This window comes from Sitophilus oryzae, unplaced genomic scaffold (genome assembly GCF_002938485.1).
Source record: "Sitophilus oryzae breed Bouriz unplaced genomic scaffold, Soryzae_2.0 scaffold_1145_pilon_pilon, whole genome shotgun sequence".
Classification (NCBI taxonomy): Eukaryota; Metazoa; Arthropoda; class Insecta; order Coleoptera; family Curculionidae; genus Sitophilus; species Sitophilus oryzae.
In genome coordinates this window covers 134,429-153,039 of record NW_022145777.1, presented here as the reverse complement: position 1 = coordinate 153,039, position 18,611 = coordinate 134,429, and the positions used below count along the sequence as shown (strand labels likewise).

The 18,611-nt window shown below is 31.4% G+C and overlaps 1 protein-coding gene across 1 annotated transcript in view; it reads left to right on the top strand.

The window, feature by feature from the left end:
* LOC115886537 (lymphoid-specific helicase-like) overlaps positions 1-18,611 on the top strand; it is a 50,753-nt gene that overhangs the window by 21,511 nt on the left and 10,631 nt on the right. The window lies entirely within an intron of this gene.

The window sequence follows — 18,611 nt, the reverse complement described above, 5'->3', positions numbered from 1 at the left end:
GATTACGTAGGCAACCAAAAGTTTAATTGGTATGAAATATATGTTTGCTTACATAAATTGTTATATCACGAGGGAAGAATTGCTATTACTTCGGACTGGATAATGTACCTTTTTATATTATATTTATGTAATGTCTCTTCTTCTTCTTCTTCTTCTTCTTTCAGTGCCTATCCTCTGTCGACGTTGGCAATCATGTTGGTTCATATAATCCTATTGACAGCAGCAGCCCTGAATAAATGTACGATCGTCATTCCCGTCTACTGTCTAATATTTTTCAGCCATGATGTTCGTCGGCGTCCCTGACCTCTTCTACTATCTATTTTGCCCCGCAGTATTAGTTGGATAAGTTGGTATTTATCATTACGCATCACACGCCCAAGGTATGCCATTTTTCTCACTTTCACACTATGTATAATTTTTAGTTCCTTTTGCATTCTTTGGATCACGGTTGTTTGTGACATGGTAAGTTTATGAAATCCTGAGCATGCGGCGATAGCACCACATTTCAAAGGCTTCCAAGCGTTTAGATGTAGCATCTGATAAGGTCCAAGCTTCCACTCCATATAGGAGCGTGGAGAATACATACATTCATACGGACATTTCTACTTATTTTTACCATTTTTTTTGCCAAATTTTTACCATTTTTAGGTATATAGCACCTTAGGACCTGTGTTCTTAAAGCAATATTTAGGTGCATATTGCATAGGATCTTTCTAAAGACTGTTAAAGACGGTTCTGGCTTTTTCTATGCGGCATATCTGATCTCTCGTGAGTGATCCCATTCCTTGTTCAGGCTGCAGCGCAAATACGTGATTGTATCTGCTGTTTCCAAGGTTTCGTTATTGGCTCTAAACAGGTGGTACTGCGCCGCATCATTTTTACTATTATAATTTTGGTCTTCTTGCAGTTAAGCCTCATACCATACATATCACATGGCTCTACTACTCGGTCTATTAATTTCTGCAATCCCTCAGCACTATGAGAACTGTATTGTCCGCGTACATGTCTCTGTTCTGTGTCTCTGTTGTATGTAATGTCGTATGCATGCATTTATATAACAGGGTGCTACAAATTCGAGGTACGAGCATTGGTATCTCGGTAACCGTAATAGATACGAACATGGTTAAATTAGGGCAAAGTTGCGCTTTAGGATATTCACCAAGATGCCATTAATTTTTTTTAACAATTTCAAGGATTGCTGAGTTTTCTGGAAAAAACGGATTTTTTTGAAAATCATTTTTTCCTGGCGTTACTCTTTAGTAAATCAAAAAACTAATTCCACATCCTCATTGCCACTTTATTAGGGCTATCTGATAGTATTTTTAGATTTTCAAATTAGTTGATAATTTGTAAGATACAATGGCTATCTTAATTTTTTTAAATACGGACCTGCATTTTTTATTTCAGATTTTGAAAGAACTCGGTCTCTTGAGTACAATGATATGCCACACTTAATATTTTTTTTGTTTCGGACCTTTGAACATACTTTATTTAAACTAATTTCAAGTCCGGCTCTATTTTTTTTAAGATTTAATTTATTCATCTTTACAATATTAATAAGCTTTCAAACTTAACAATGACGTGGGGTAAAACATTGAATACGGAAAAATGAAATGCAATAACTAAAGAGGCATTACTTGACGTCATTTGTAAAAGTGAAATCAATACATTTCAACATTTACAATAAAGAGTACAAAATTCATTCGGAACTATAACAAAATGTTATGTTCAAAGAGCTAGGGGCAGCATTAAGAGCAGCTAGCATTAGGGAGGGTGGTAATCCTTTCGAACATGTAGAGCATTAGAAACTAGTTTATAGAAGTTGATTTATTTATAACTAGGATTAATCGTATTTTTTTTAAATACGGACCGGTTTTTTAAATACGTTTGAAAAGCCTTATTTATCTAATAATATTCATAATATTAATATTATGAATATTATTAGATTATACACTGAGATTCCATATTCACAATTAAAAAAGTTAAAAATAGTATCTTTAAATTGCTGCCTGGATATTATTTATTTGAACCTTTGAATTGGCTCCATTTTTCTTATTCAATGTTAATTAGCGCTGATCAATATTGTTGCGATGAATATAATCAGATTAAATAATTTAAAAAACCAGCGTCGTACTTGAAACTATTTTAAATAATAATTAAATAGTTTTGTTGTTGTTAAGGTACCCAAAACAAAAAAAAGTATTATGTGTGACATATCATTATACTCAGGAGACCGAGTTCTTTCAAAACCTGAAATAAAAAATACAGGTCCGTATTTAAAAAAAAAACAAGTAGGCCTCTGTATCTCACAAATTATCAGCTAATTTGAAAATCTAAAAGTACTATCAGATAGCCCTAATAAAGTGGCTATGAGAACGTGTAATTAGTTTTTTTTTGATTTTCTAAAAAGTAACGACAGGAAAAAATAAAATTGATTTTCCAAAAAATCCGCTTTTGCCAAAAAACTTAGCAATCCTTGAAATTTTTAAAACTTTTTTGATGACATCTTGGTGAACATCTCAAGGCGCAACTTTGTCCCAATTTAACTATCTTCGTATCTATTACGGTTTCCGAGATACCAATGCTCGTACCTCGAATTTGTAGCACCCTGTATTAATGTCTAATGTTGATATATCTGTGTTTTTTTTTCAACTTGTGGGGAAGAAAAGAAAGCGCATTGCATCTTTCAATATGTAATTAAATCTTGGTCACCATTTTGTCAAGAAAATTGCAAATTTATAAAATGTTATGTGTGGGGAGGTTTTTTAAATCGTTCATTCTGAAAAATTACCAAAACATATAATAGGTTTGCAATTATAGTGAAATTTTTATAATATAATAATAAATTCTTTGAATGTGGTAGACAATGCATGATTCAGTATTAATACTGAAAGAACTAACATTGTCTTTAATTATGTATAATTTATTACGTATATAGGGTGTTTCAAAAAGCATATGCCATCTCTCGTCGGGAATGCTTTTAGCGATTTCAACGAAATTTTGAGGGAAAAAGTTACTATAAGTGCGACATATTTTAATGCTAAAAAAGTGTTGACATAATCACCAGGGACGTGCATATGTGGACGTTATATTATATGGTGTTTGCTCGATGCCAAGTTTTAACTATTTCTTCGTTAGTTTCTAGTTAAAACCGTTCCCATTTCTTATTGCATACTTTCAAATTATCTGTAGGATCTACCCATTCATAACTGCGCTTATCTTATTTCTCCTAAATCCCTACCTATTGTTATTAAAAGCTCATTAAATCGACTAAAATACACCCGAACAATTAATTACGGTTTAGACGTTAAGCGCCCCTAATCCCGAGGGATACTAACTAGTTCAAAATTCATCCCCCTTATTAAATTCGGGGTCGCACAGGATCATCGGGAAGATCCCGTAATCCCCTTCCGGGAACCGTCGACCCCTGTCAGAAGTAAACATATCGAAATAGGTCACAGAGGCGTAGATCTACAGGGTGTATACTGTAGTATTTTTATCATAATATATTAAAATTTAGGTAGATTTGTTCAAAAAGAAAAGAAAATGAAAAAAAAAATTTAATTATTTTTTGAATACGATTTTGCTTATTAATCTTAATTCCTAGTTCTTATACGTTGGAGTTTAGTTACGTTCAGAACCTCGAAATTAGTGGCCCATTTGTTATTAATTTGTTCTATACATCTTTTATAGGTACTAGTAACATTATAAGTGTTGGATGGTTGGATGTAGTATTTTTTCAATTTAGTAATTAAATTGAGTTTACACGTATTGAAGGGAGGCGAGGTATATGTCTGGGGTTTAAGTAGCACCAGGTAATAGAAAAATACCTGCCGTGGGGTAAGACACCGGTGTTTTCTAGTTGCTGCACGCAAGGCATTTGTTTCAACCTTCGCAGACATCGGCTATTTTTATCATAATTAACCGTAATGGATTTGGTAATGTTTTTAACGACAATACTATTCTTGCTAGATGTTAGGCTAATACATTGGAGAAACGAGATTGTATTTCCTGACCTTTTCATTATATAAATTATATTTTAAGAATGTGATGTAATGATTGCATCACATTTTTTGTTATATTAATAACACCTTTTAATTTTTTAATTATATTTTTATTTATTACATCAGTATAATTGTTATTATTACATCAGTATAATGGTTATTATTACATCAATATAATTGTTATTATTACATCGGTATAATTGTTATTATTACATCAGTATAATTGTTATTATTACAGCAGTATAATTTTATTAATCAGTATAACAGGTGATGGTAAAAAGATTATTCGTCTACATTATGCGAGAAACATTTCGAAACATGTCAAGGTCGCATTTCGTCGCCCAACTTTTCCAAAACGTGCCGGTATCTGTATCCAAGGCAAAGGATTTTTTTCATAGATCTCAGTGAAATAAGTAAATCTAGACGTTTCTAAAATAGCTGTTGTTACGATGATATTTCGTTAAGTACCTACATCTCCCCCCGTTTTGTTATATTGATATGTGTATATTCCACAGAATTAATATTTGAACACGCGTTTACTGCAGGAATATAATTTCAATATTTTTATGATTTAATTTTATTATAATGAATTAGTATATAGAATTGTATACGTTATGTTTTTTACGGCCTTAATCTATACTAATATATAAAATCTTTAAGTGACTGACATACTGATTAATCACGATCCTGCTCAAACCACTCAACGTAAGAAGTTCAATTTTGGCATACAGGTTGATTCTAGGATGTAGAGGTTCGATAAGAAGGGATTTTTCGAAATTCTAGTCCCAAGAGGGTGAAACCACCCCTCAAATATTACAATATTTTTTATTTGAAAAACGGTCAAGTTTCCGAAAAAACGCTTAAACACGTATATTTTATTCTGTTGTTTTACATATTTTAAGATTTTTTATAAATTTATACAGGGTGTTTCATAAAATATGACCATTGAGTAATCACGACTCTGCTTAAACTGCTTGACGTTTAAAGCTGATTTTTGGTAAACGGATTGACTGTGGGGTGTAGAGGTTCGATAAGAAGGAGTTTCTCGAACCTCAAATTCCAAGAGGGTAAAAACGCCCCTCAAATATTACAATATTTGTTATTTAAAAAACGGTTAGTCTTTCGGGAAAACTCTTGGGCAAGCATAATTTATTTGGTTTTTTACATATTTTGAAATTTAATAAAAAATTATACAGGGTGTTCAAAGAAGTTGGGTAATTTCTTAACCACGATTCTGCTTAAACTGCTGGACGTAAAAAGCTTATTTTTGGCAAACGGATTTTTCGAAAGTCAAATTCCAACGAGATGAAACTACCCCTCAAATATTATCAAGTTATATAATAATATCGCCATATTGTTTTTTCTCATGCTGACATCAATGTGAGAACATTTTATCCAGTTTGTATGTTAATGGAAATTCTTGCTTTGCTTTATCATCACCATTACAAATGATTAATTCGACGCGAACGAAGTCGCTGGTACAGGCTAGTTGATTAATATAAGAGTAGTATTGCTTGATGAGTAATACTGGTACTCAATTATGTACTTACTCATCATGATGATGAGTGTTGCTTGATGAGTCATACTGGTAACATTATCAATATATCCGCTTGGGAAAATTATTATTTGACCGGATATCAACAAAAGTATGGTCCACGGACATTATTTAGAAGTATTGTTCTTTATTATTCTTAAGACAAATCTGTAAACGATACTTTTATTAGCACCCAGCATGGTTTGATATAAATTCATTCAACTAGTATCATGCTTTACTACATTTTGTTTTCTCTTGTCTAATAAAAAAGATAGATAAGGAGTTTTTAATTTGTAAAGTGGCTATAATATCTAATAATTCAGGTACAAATTGTTTAAAAAATCATCAAAACTGCCTAGTGGTACAATATTGAACTGTAAAATACATCAGTATTTTAAGGTGAACATTTTTCGTGCTGAAATTATATAAATAAAGTTAAAGTTAATTATGATTTTGTATGTATCTTTTTTTTAACCAGATATTTGTTTGTTGCAGCTACCGGCCTGACCCCAGTGGGGTCCCTGGCCGGATCTCCAGGCCCTCCGCTTCCAGTCTCGACTTACTAGAAGAAATGGGGCTGTCGAATGTCTCGTGGCCGGGGGTCTCTATGGCCCCCGGAAAACTTAAAGGCAAACCGGCTTATTTATTAGAAGGTAAGTTTACATGATAAGACCATATTACAGTATAATATATTATGTCCTCTAGAACGAGAAATTTTCAATTCGTATCATTATTTTTTTATGAATCAAACCTTTATTAATGGATAGATTTACAGTTTACTCTTTTGTTCAAAGATGAGACACGAGAAAAGAAGAAATAAACAAAGGTCTTTTCCACACTGCTTCAGATCTTTACTGCCAATAATGCATACAGACTTTTGTCTAAACTTCTGTGCGAGCTAAATGAAATATCTATTAATTTTGACGTTTATTCGACGAGGAATTGATGACGTCGGCGTCTCGATTCGCTTTCCAAGTCCGTCACTAAAAGGGCATTAAAATCTCTCGAGATATTTTCTTTCAATTACCTCCCTCTCTTTGATTAGTAAAAGTTCAGAGTGACGAACAGGTATTTGCTTTTTCTTTTAATGAATTGGTATTAATGTGTAGCAAAGAAAGTTTTTTTCTATACAGTTATTCTTACATAACTCATTTAAATACAATTTTTCTTTGAATGTGGTAAATTAGTAGATTCAGTAGGCCTGCATGAATTGGTCTTTTGGTGTTTCTAAAAATACTATTATTGTAAAAACATAGTGTTATTAGCGGACCATACCAATAGGGATGGTGGGCTATTAAGATCGGCAAATTTGTTTTTAATTTCACTCAAAATGAGTTATTTGGGTCATAAGTGACCTAAATACGAAATATTTTCATGGTGTCTGTCTGCCTGTCCGTCCTCTGTTCCTCTGTAACACGATAACTCAAAAACCGCTAAACCGATTTTAACCAAATTTAGCACAAAAATACTGTGGCACCCGAGAATCTGACCATTAGTTTTTGGTGGGGGTGGGGGGTTGGTAAGGGTGTATGGGAGGGGGTTAAAAATTTAAAAAAATCATAACTCCAAAATTACAGTAGCTAGCGAAATGCGGTTTTCAATTTAAGATTAGAAATAATATTTGCAACAAAATTTGTAATAACATTAAAATCAGTCAAAGTCGCAGTTTTTGAGATAAAAAAATTGGAAAAATTCATTTACTTTGAAACTAAAAGAACTGCCTACCAACTTTTTATTAACATATTTTAGTATGGGCGGCTATACGTGCCTCCCGGCGCCAATTTTTTTTATCTCATTTCACGAGTATCTTGTTTTATTTTTGTATTTAATTTTTTTTTCCATAGCAACTGTTAAAATTGTCTTATATCTATCAAAAATAGTAGATAAAATAGTACTTTAACCGCAGGGGTAGATTAAATGAGACTTTAACAGCGAGGATAGGCTAAAAATTTTATTTCTTATCGTACGTTTTTTAATTGCTTCCTTTTTGAAAATTGTTGTATTCCTTTTCATAAGTTATTCGGGATTTAAATGGAAGTAGTTTGGATATGGCGTGTTGACAGTTGCCTCAGTCTTAATATCTGTTGGTAATTTACTTATTTCGTTTTGAGCCATTTCTGGCTCCGATTCAATCAGCAATCGACACGAAAGAGAATTAAAAAATATTGACTCAAAACTAAAGAGACAGCTTTATTTATTTGTCAAATTACATAGAAACCAACGCCAACCCAGCACAATATTTTTTCTTCTCGTAATACATTCCTTGAAATAATAATTTCTGAATATTTTTTAAATCGTAACTGGCTATGGAAAAAAATATTGTTTTATACACGACGATAAAATTGCATTATCGTCTCCCGAAATTAATTCACTCGCGATTTCATCGCTTGTGAATTAATCTTATCGGCCGACGATAAAATACCATTTTATCGTCTGGTATAAAAATAAGTAAAAAATATCGGTTTTAGCAAAATCGTCTGCAAACAATAGAGTAAGCGATTTGAGAATATTTGAACGAAAGATTTGTCGACAGGATGATTGATTATTTCCTTGCGATGGAGATACACCGATCTTCCATCAATGGTCTATTTTCTAGTAGTTTATTAAAAATGATTTTTTTCAGCAAAAGATCTGTTGATATTTCATGAAATATAGCATTAAATATACCAAATTATATGAAGTCGAATAAAAATTCGTATAATCCACACTATACAGGGTGGTCCGAATTGTATTCGGAAAACTTCGGTAGCATATTCTGCAGATAAAAATAAATAAAAAAGTTTGTATAAATTTATATTGTCAAGGTGTCTGTAGCGCTAAACTGTATTACTGGTTGCATCACTGCATTACTGCTACATAACCGCAACGTGCATTGAGGAACCTGGCGAATTCACCAGAAAGTAAAAGAAAATTACAGAATTCTTTAGAACGTTCCAGAAACACTCGCCAGGGGGTATATAAAAGGCCCGCGCTTTGGCAGTTGACAGTTGGAAGTTTGATAATACCGCGTTTTAAATTGTGAATTAATTGGCGAAGGTGCCAGTACCGTTAGAGTAATAGTAGTTGCATAAATTGTGTTGTAAATAGTATAACTTGTGTTTACAGAGTGAGACAAATAAAATCGTTAAGTATTTTATCGTGAGTTTAAATTAGTGGACCCACGGAATCCGTAACAATATCTTAAAATTCTCCGTTCTGGAGATACAGGGTGTAGAAGTTTCATTTTTATTTCGATTTTTTTCTAAATAATTTCTGATCTAACGCCGATATTCGATGAAAACTGGTGTCTGAGTATTTTTTGACATGAGAAATTTGATTTCATTGTCAATATTGAGTATAGGTATAGACTCCTACTTCTAGGGGGCGTCACTTACATATTTTTTATTCTGTTTGGAAGAGTAATAACTTTTCGTCCACCAACACAAATTTTCATCTAAATATCGACGTTATTCAGAAATTATTTAAAACAAACGAAATAAAAATGAAACTACTGCACCCTGTATCTCCGAAACGAAACATTTTAGGAGGTAAATTTATACGAACTTTTTTACTTATTTTTATGTGCAGAATATGCGGCCGAAGTTTCTCGAATATAATTCGGACCACCCTGTATATCGTGGCCCAATCACTTTAGTTAAAATTTGAGTAGAGAAAAAGTAGATGAAAAAATTACAGTTTGCGTCCGCCATTTTACATTTTTCGACTCGTTACACTTTTCGAGAAAAAATGTGATGAACAAATTTTTTTGAATAGAATTCTCTACAACTTTTGTATAAGTAATTTGGTACAAGAGCAATGAAAAGTTTTTTGGTATAATATTAACAAAATGTGTAAAAAATTATGACAGAGGTGATTTTTTTTTCAAAATTTCAATTAGTTTTAATAAAATTTCATTCAGAACCTCGCAATTAGTGGAATAAATTAGTGGTTTCATTTACGCTATATATTTTTTAGTTTACCATCACTCACAATGTTTAAAAAACACAATTAAAATTAATGGAATATCTTAGCAACAGATTGCGTTAGGTAGTTGTATCCATGGAGAAAGCTTAATATTTAGCTTATATTATAAAACAGTCAACTTTTGATTTCTAACTACAATTTGTCTAAAGGCCAAAATGACATTTCTCAAAAATTTTGAAGTATAATTAGTGGAAAAGTTAAAAGTTTGATAACTTTTGACGTTCTGAATGCTTACATTGAAATTAAAGGAGCAAATTGCGAGGTTCTGAATGAAGCTTAAAAATAAATGGCATATTTCTATTTACATAGCAATTTTGTCTATAGAAGTCTCAATTCTCGATAACTTTTGTATTAGTAAGTTTTTAGTACAACGCGACGCATAAATCATGGTCGGAAAAATGCTAAACATTCTAGTGCCGTAGAATTGAAGATTAATTTTAATCATTTTCCACACCACCTAGGCTAATAACTTTTTTTTCTTTTAAGAATTTTTTCAACAAAAAAAGTAGAGAGTTTTATAAAGTATTTTAGGGAGAACATTTTTATAAACAATTTAATGGATGAAAATCAGCCTGCGATTCTAACGAAAGGGCATATAGAAAAGAACAAAATGAAATCTGCTCAACATTTCTTCATATTTTTATTACCAACAACACATAAAAAAGTTTTGCCTGAACTTATGTGGAGTTAAATGGAATATCTATTAATCTTGACATTTATTGGACAATAAATTGATGGCTCCAGAAGATCTCCCTTTCTTCTAACGATTTGATCTCTCACTAAAAAAGCATTAAAATCTTTCGGGAATTATTATATTTCAATTATTTCTCTCAGACCATGATCAGGAAAAAGTTAAGAGTGATGACCTAGGATTTGTTTTTCCTTAGAGGAAATATTAAATAATTAATATAAAAATTGATACTAATGAAAGATGACTTTTTCATTTTTCTATATTTTCTTAAAATATCAAGTAATTTTTGAAGTGCCAAGAAATGAAATATTGGGTAATAATTATTTCATTTTACATTCAAAATATTATATACCGGGTGCGTTTCAGAAGTGGCTCACCCCTATAACTTTTTTTATTTTTTCAGATAAAAAAACGAGATTTGGTATGTTAGTATATGACATAAGTTAGGATTGATTGATATATTTAATTGTTTTTGTCACTTCCTGTTTCACCGGAAGTGACCACAACTTTTGATTATTGATAAATGATCGGTATTTTCTTCTTTTATTTGATAGAAAATGACACTCTGAATTGAATGATATATCATATGTCAACTTTTGATATTTTCGCATGTGGTTTATTTGAAATCGTAACATGCGGTTCAACGACAATTTGACTCAAAATACCAAGTGTATGGTGCCAAATTATTCGTAAAATAATGCTTTTTCTAAATATGCTAATAAGCCGCCTTTTTTATATTTGAAAAAAATTAGTTATGAACACCCAGAATTACGACTGTTTTGAAGCGAAAATGTCAAAAGTTGGCATATGATATGTCAGTCTATTCAGAGTGTCATTTCCTATGGAATAAAGTAAAAATATACTGAGGGTGTTACTTAAAAATCAAAAGTTGTAGCCATTTCCGGTGAAACAGGAAGTGACCGAAAACAATTTACACAATACGTCAATCAATCCTAATTTATGTCATATGCTAACATACGAAATTTCGTTTTTTATCTGAAAAGATAAAAAAGTTATAGGGGTGAGCCACTTTTGACACGCACCCGGTATAGATCTTGACCTCGCCAAAATTACAATCGAGTGTCATTGCCCCGTCGTTTTTGATGCCGTTTTTTTTTTCGATTGTATGGTATAATTAACTTATAACAAAGGGAATCTATTTTTAAGTAGTAATTGTAAACTAAAATAAAAAAATGTGTAGTGGTAGGATCTAGAAGTCATGCTTTTCAAACTCTTTTGGTAAAAATAGTATCTTAGATACTTTCTTAATTAGTTTATGACCAATAAGTCTTTAAAAGTGTGGAAAAATTCACCAGGATAAAGGCAGATGAAAAATTCTATAGTTCATAAACACCAGCCAACATTTGCAGTAGATATGATAAATAAGAGACAAGACACGAAAAACATTAGACAATCAAATCTATTTTTCCGAGGCTCCTTGATTAAAAATTAGCCTTTTTAACATAGCCATGGCACTCTAGATTGAAATTTTAAATACGATTTTTTAAATGAGAATGTCAAAAGTTGACATATGATATGTCATTCTATTCAGAGTGTCATTTTCTATAGATTAAAATAAAAAAATCAAAATCAAAAGTTGCAGTCATCTGCGGTGAAACAGGAAGTGCCCGAAAACAATTGAATACGTCACTCAATCCCGATTTATGTCATATACTAACGTACCAACTCTCGTTTATTTATCTGAAAAAAAGTTATTGGGGTGACTCACTTTTGAAACACATCCAGTACCTATGTGGAGACACAAAGTATCGAATAAACTCAGAGGGTGGCTATGTAGGTTGAAAAATTGAATCATTATACTTAAAGTTAATAGTTATTTTTTATACAAAACGATAAAATGGTATTTTATCGCCGACCGAAAAGATTAATTCACGAGAGATGAAATCGCCAGTGAATTAATTTCGGGACCCGATAATGCAATTTTATCGTCGTGTATAAAATAATATTTTTTTCCATAGCGAGTTACGTTTTAAAAATATTCAGAAATTATTATTTCAAGGAATTTATTACGAGTAGAAAACATATTGTGCTGGGTTGGCGTTGGTTTCTATGTAATTTGACAAATAAATAAAGCTGTCTCTTTAGTTGTCAGTTTTGAATCAATATTTTTTAATTCTCTTAATGTAATTGCTGATCGAATGAAGCCAGAAATGGCTCAAAACGAAATAAGAAAATTACCAACAAATATTCTGGCTGAGGCAACAAACGCCATATCCAAACTACTTCCATTTAAATCCCGAATAAATTATGAAAAGGAATACAAAAATTTTCAAAAATGGAAGCAATTAAAAAACGTGCGAGAAAAAATAAAGTTTTTAACCTATCCTACCTATCCTCGCTGCTAATGTATCATTTAATCTACACTTGCGGTTAAAGTACTATATTATCTACTATTTTTAATAGATAAGACAATTTTAACAGTTGCTATGGAAAAAATTATATTTCTTATGTCCAGGTCTACGACTCTTTGAAATATTTACACATATTTTAGAGACACTCTGTATAGGAGCGTTGCATTTATCAGTATCGATGAGCTACATTCGTATAAAATCGTAAAGGGAACCATAATCTTGATTTATGTATTCGTATTGATTAGAAATAATTCCTTTCCCACGATGAATATAAATAGCCATAATAAAAATCATTACAACTAAATTAGCTAATAAAATGCAAATTTATAGGTTTAATAATACTGGAAATAGCCTTTCTTAAAGCCTCCCATATACCAGGGGAGGGTACTGTATTTTAATATAGATATTTCTTTCTCCAAAAAAGTCCTGTGGGTATTTCGCCACTGTATTAAAAAAAATATTAAAGAAATACCCATATAGGCCAATACATACGATAGGACTTTTTTGGAGAGATGAATCCGCCACAGAGGTATAGACATTTTTAAGATACATTTTTGTTTACTCACACAAGAAAAAAATAAAGCATTGTATCTAATTTAAATTTAGTTAAAGCAATGTCATCATCATCGCCGTCATCATTCTCAGCTTATAGAACCATTTCCAATTATGGTGTAGCCTCCCTCACATGTTTAGATACTTTCTTTGTAGTTGGACCCATTGTTATCTATTGTTGGCTATGTTCTATCTCAGGTTTTGTCTTTCTCTAGGTCTCTTAATTCTTCGTGGGTACCATGCTGTAATTTTTGTGGTTCATTTGTTTTCCGTCCTTCTTGCCATGTGTCCTGTCCATCGCCACTTGCGGGATTCGGTGGATGATCTATTACCTGGGTTTTTGTCGTATCCACTCTATTCTTTTACGGTCTTTCTTGGTTATTCCCAGCATATTTCATTCCATTCAGTGTTGTGCGACTTGCAGTTTCCTTATAATGTCTGTTTTAAGTATCCAGGTTTTGCATGCATAGGACATCACTGGTAGTACATATTGGTTGAATGTTTTGTTCTTTACATAAAGTAGCATTCTAGATTTGAATATGATTGAGTTTCTTCCATAAGTACTCCATGCTAACTTAATTCTTCGGTTGATTTCTGGTAGTAGAGATCCCGAGCTGTGTATTAGTTGTCCCAAATATACAGGGTGGCGCACCTCATTCGCCTCGGTTGATTATACGAAAACGGAAAGATGTAGAAACAACATATTTTATGGGTATATGTGGGGAGGTAATGTGCACAATTTAAAAATAATTTGAAATATACAGGGTGTTTCAGAACTAAGATCCATATTAAAGTTATATTTATATTCTTATGGAACACACACACACACACGGTATTTTATTTCATTTTTGGACCCTTGGGCCCAAAAAAGGTATTTATTATAAGGGTTAAATATGTTTAAAATATTTGGCTTTTCAGATTTTGAAAGATATTTAAATTTGCATGCTACAATAGAATAGATTATTAGCACCCTGTACATTACTTTACAGAATTAGTTCTTGTGCTGAGTTTAAAGGTAGAGAAATAAACTTTACAGAAAAATGTTATTTCTTCCTTAAATGTATACAGGGGTATCAAAAATTGCTGGTCTATTTTAAATATTTATTTTACATAAAAACTTCGTTATTTCAAATGCAACACTATGATTTTTTTAAATAAGCCGAATCAGATTCAAATGCTTTTTCATACTATATTAGGGTTTCCTATACCTATCTGGCTCAGATTATGAATAAAAAGCGATTTTTCAATAGAATTGTAATCAAGATGGCATGGTAAATTTCTAGTGACAGTTACTAGCTATTATTTTCAAAATCGAAATTAGTTTATGGACTTATTTAAATTTATACCAGTTTACTTTTATGTAATTTACCTACAATAGTTTAATAACTAATATTTATTAAATATGTGTTTATTACTCTATCAAGAAAAATGAAGAAGTAATCTTTGAATTATTTTACGATGACTTGTAGATTACATGGATTTTCTATAAAAGAGCTAATTACGGCAAATTCATTTTCTTCACTTCCAACGACAGGTTTCTGCCTAATAGGTTTTTTATAAACCACACTACCAGGCGAAATAGGACAAGAAGTTTTTCAAAGAAACTCTTATCAGGAAGATTCCTATTTGGATATCATTGAGCATAAGCCATTGAGGCCAAGAAGCAATTTTCCTCACAAAATAATATCACTAGTAACATATCTATTCGTTCCGCCAGCAGACACTGCTTTATTTTTCTTTATAAAATAATGAATACTTACTTATTAAACTATTGTCGGTAAATTTAGGTAAACTGTTATAAATTATAAATAATAATGTCCATAAACTAATGTCGACTTTGAAAATAGTTACTAACTGTCACTAGAAAATTGCCATGGCGACACCAGCCATCATGATTACAATTTTATTTAAAAATCGCTTTTTATTCAAAATCTGAGCTAGATAGGTATAGGAAACCCTAATATAGTTTGAAAGAGCAATTGAATCTGCTTCGATTTATTTAAAAAATACATACACATTTGAAATAACAAAGTTTTTTATATAAAATGTATCCTTAAAATAGATCAGCAACTTTTGATAGCCCTGTATAAATTTAAGGAACCAATACCATTTTTCAGTAAAGTTTATTTCTCTACCTAAACTCAGCATAAGAATTAATTCTGGAAAGTAATGTACAGGTTGTTAATAGTCTATTCTATTGTAGCATGCAAATTTAAATATCTTTAAATATCTCAAAAACTAAAGATTTTAAACATATTTAACCTATAATAAATGCCTTTTTTGGGCCCAAGAATCCAAAAATGAAATATAATACAGGTGTTCCCATAAGAAAAATATAACTTTGGTATGGATCTTAGTTCTGAAACACCCTGTATATTTCAAAATAATTTTAAATTGTGCACATTGTCTCCCCACATATACCCCAAAAATATTTTGTTTCTAGATCTTTCTGTTTTCGTATAATCAACCGAGGCGAATGAGGTGCGCCACCCTGTATGTATTCTTTTACTATTATTTCTATTTTTGTGTTATTTATTAGAATGTCATTTCAGTCTACTAGTTCGTTGTACATTACTTTAGTTTTTGTTAAATTTATTTTGAGACCTACTTTATTGCTGGCTGTATTTAGTTCGTTAATTTTTGTTTGTAGTTCTTCATGACTATTGGCTATTAGGGCTATGTCATCAACGAATCTTATGGTTATCTATGGCTATCTATTATGGTTAAGATATTCTCCATCTATTTTTAATCCTTTGCTGGTCCAGTCTAGTGTTGCAGTAAACAGCTTTGGTGATATTGCGTCTCCTTGTCGTACTCCTTTGTCAGTTGAAAACTCTGGTGTTGATGTTGTATCATTACTCTTGCTTTGGCTTCTTTGTATATATTGGAGAGAGTTTCTATGTAAAGCCTGTCAATACCTTGATTTGCTAGGGCTTCTGTTATTGCTCTAGGATATATCGAAACGAAAGCCTTCTCAAAGTCTATAAAGGCTACGTACGGCTAGTGGAAGTTCGTATTCTTTTGTTCGGCTGATAGTTTTATCATATACTAAGAGAAACTCTCAAAGCAATGTCATATTATTAAGTAAATTGAAATTATAATATGACATCGCTTTTAACTAAATTTAAATTATAAAAAAAATGGAAAAAATATTCAGTGGTATCCCATATGCATGTCCCTGGTGAATTTGTCGCCAATTTTTTAGCATTAAAATAATTCGCACTCATACTAACTTTTACTCTCAAAATTCCATTCGAATTGCTTTAGGCTCTTGGAGGGAAATTATAATAAATAGAAAAAAAAATGAAGACTAACTCCCTGTAGGTACGAAAAAATGTGGAATTTCCACATGAGAGATAGTATGTGTTTTTAGAAACACCCTGTATGTAATATATCCCTATTTATGCCCTGTTATCGACCTAACAAATGATTTATATATGTATAATATTCCGGCGCCTACCATGAATATGCATATTTACAATAGATGACAATTTCCCTTTATTGCCTACTAAAATATTAATTTACCATTTAGGCAACAGCAATAAAGACGACTCGTCAATGATAAAGTGCCTAATTAGAAGATTATATATCGTTTTTTTTGCTACTAATTTCTTTCTCTTTTAACTCTGCAACGATAACTTGTTAAAAATAGAAGAAAAATTACCTTGACCTGTATTTTGGGGAACTAAATTAAAATATATTGATCACTTTTTTTTCAAAGTGAAGAAAAATCGATAGTGATTATATATTCTAGAAACTCATTAATTAGTAACCTATTCCAACTCTCATTAGCTTAAATTTCAAAGGTAAATAGGTTAAATTTATTAACCTAATAACACACTGTTATAGTTTTTATATTATAGGAAAACTACGGACCTATTTTTGTATAGATTTGTAGTTTAACATACATTTTGGTTAACTAATGAAAAAGTGAAAAATGAAAAACAGGGTAAATAATGTAAAAACAGTAAACGAAATACAAAAAAACACAAATTATAGAAAGAGAATACATATAATAAGAACAATATACAATTATATACAACTTACAGATCCTTACTTACTAGGGGTTTCATAAAAAATGAGAAAGTAAGGAAAACAATATAACAAACAAATATCCTTCAAAACACAAGATTCACTTAGATGCAAAACTAAAAGAGTTTTGGACTTCCATTGTCTTTATTTATGTTGCTTACACAACGTTTCGGTCAGAAGTATCACTGACCGTTATCAAGTAATATACCGGGTGTTGCATCGTCGAACGGAACATAGGAAATCCCATGTAAATTTTAATGGGGTCAATTATTGGCTTCCCTAATTATTTTAGAGAATAATTCTATTTAGGTTTATTGAAGAGCACTAAGACCCACATTCAAAAGAATAACTTTAGATATTTTTGATTAGCTCGTTTACGAGTTATCGCCGATTTCTTTTTAAATATTTCTCCTTTCTTATGAGAAAAACTCTTTAGAGGTTCAGTGGTAACAGTTCAAAAGTAAAATATATCAATTCCAAATAAAATTTTAATATGTGCATGTCTATTTTAGTAAATACCATTTTGATTTTGTTATTTATCACGGCCTACTAATAAGAAAATGATATATTTTAAATATTATAGTAACTAGTGAAAATAAATATAGAGTGATATACATACTTGAGAAGCTCATATCAAAGCGGATCATATGATTTATAAATATACAGGGTGTTCCATTTGAAAAAACATAACTTTAATTTATATTTTCAAAAATATTTTTTTCCTAGAAAAACAGACTACGCCACTGTATTCTACGTAAAAAAGTTCTACAAGAATCAGTTTTCACCTTTTCGATATCATCCATAATAACGGAGATACGGGGCCGGTCCCAAATTGCAAAATTTTCGAAAAGACCCTGTAGCTCAGAAACGAAAAGGGTTATAAAAATTTTGTTGACAGCATCTTCCATTTGACAAAAAAGTACAGGTTTCTAAAAACCGCACCCTTCTATCTTCACGAATAACGGAGGTACAGTATGATTTCAACTAAAATGGGACACCCTGTACATCTTACAACGCGATAAGTGGTAATAACAAGTAACAGGGTGCTATTAATTCACACACTAATAATCACAGAATTTAATAAAAACTAACGTAGAAATAACTTTGAAAGTGGTCTAATGTACTTATCAATCCAACGTACTTCTCTGACTGCAGTCAAGGGTAATAAAGGACCTTTATTATCACGTTCTCGTTCAAAATAGTTTATCAGGGAAGCTACAAGCTCTTTGCTTCGACTCTTTAAGTGCTTCGGCATATTTTCAACACACAATTTCAGGAAATGAAATACAAAAACTCGAAAATTTAGTTCCTAAAAGAACTGTTTGTGCTTTTAAAGTACAATTTTTAAAAAAGGACCATGAAAATAGGCAAAAAAACGAGAATTACAAAGATTCAACAACAACACGATATTATACAAAATACTGACTAACATTAGGATAATTGTTAAATAATATACGACAACA